Source organism: Penaeus monodon, chromosome 27 (assembly GCF_015228065.2).
Source record: "Penaeus monodon isolate SGIC_2016 chromosome 27, NSTDA_Pmon_1, whole genome shotgun sequence".
Lineage (NCBI taxonomy): Eukaryota > Metazoa > Arthropoda > Malacostraca > Decapoda > Penaeidae > Penaeus > Penaeus monodon.
In genome coordinates this window covers 18,277,625-18,278,937 of record NC_051412.1, presented here as the reverse complement: position 1 = coordinate 18,278,937, position 1,313 = coordinate 18,277,625, and the positions used below count along the sequence as shown (strand labels likewise).

Here is a 1,313-nt window from a genome sequence, read left to right as displayed (position 1 = left end):
CATACGACAATATTGCTTTTTATTGATATTGTCGCGATATTTGCACGTTTAGATATTTTGATACTGATAAAATTGTGGCGCGTTTAAGTGAGCGACGCTGTGAAACGCATCGCTTTTTGTTCAGCGGACAAAGCGCGGGCGATAGTCTTTTGTATTTTCTCTCTCTTCCTTCTACCTGATTGCGCCGAAACTTTGATAACACCGATAGGAATTTTGATCTCCGTGGCGTATAATAGGCCTATTGTTCCTGGCGGCTCGCGCTTCGTTGGGGATCAATAGGCGCCAAGTGGGCTGGCACGGATTTGCAATCAGGGGTGGATTCTGGAGGACTAATTCGCTCCTTTTTGATTTCGGGGCTTTTGTTGGGGCGCCAAAGTGTGGGCCGAGGAGGTCGCTGCGGTCGGGTGTTTGGGATTGATGTGTTTATGTGTATGTATATATCTTTGTGGATATGTGGGTATGTTTTGAAAGGTGTTTATTTTTTTGCTTGTTTGAAAGTGTAGTTTTTTTTTTTTACAGAAATGTAATCGTAAAGAGTGTTTGTGTAGATTTTTTTTTTCTCAGAAATATATTCCGTTCTTATATACATGTAAGTAGAATAACAAGTCGTGGATCGTTATTCAGAAACATGAGATATCGTGTATTACATAAGGAATTACCATTAGTGTTACATGGTGTGTATTTTTTCTTTCTCTCTGTATTAATTCGCAGCATCTTACAATTATATAGAAAAAAATAATGATCATATGAGATCGACTAATAATTACGTTTTTTTCTCCCGCAGACTACGGCGGTGGCGACCTGAGGTACTCGTCCCCACACACGTCGCGCCCCATCTCGCGCGCCTCCTCCCAAACCTCGCTCTCTTCCTCCACCGCTGCATCCATTACACACCTGCCGCGCCGTTCCCAGTCCACCCACACGCCTACCAGGTAACCCCCGCATCCACCCGCCCACGCGCCCGCACGCCCATCACATAGCGCAAGCACCTTGCCTCTCACACGACATCGCGCGCTTGACAAGCAGGCCACAATCGACCCTGCTTCCGCTTTGCATGCTGGCTGGCCGCGCGCTCCGCAAATTGTCCCGCGCGGCGCATGGCGATGAGGGAGCCAGTGCTGGCCGGCGGGGCCTCTGCGCAGTCGCGGGGGGGCCTGCGCTGTCGCTAGGTTGCCTCCTTCACTGCCCGCCGCCCACGATGGCCACGCGGACCTTGGGGAGTTTAGTCACCTTCCAAACTTACTCTTGTATTAATCTCAATCACTCGAGCGCCCACACCTTGTTGTCTGTGGGCGGAGTGAGTAAATTCGTAA

The 1,313-nt window shown here is 49.1% G+C and overlaps 1 long non-coding RNA gene across 1 annotated transcript in view; it reads left to right on the top strand.

Moving 5' to 3' along the window:
* LOC119590641 overlaps positions 1-905 on the top strand; it is a 41,546-nt gene extending 40,641 nt beyond the window's left edge. Inside the window, exon 3 of the long non-coding RNA XR_005230277.1 lies at positions 785-905. This is a non-coding gene — a long non-coding RNA (uncharacterized LOC119590641). The remainder of the gene's footprint in view (positions 1-784) is intronic.
* The last annotated feature ends 408 nt before the right edge of the window (positions 906-1,313 follow it).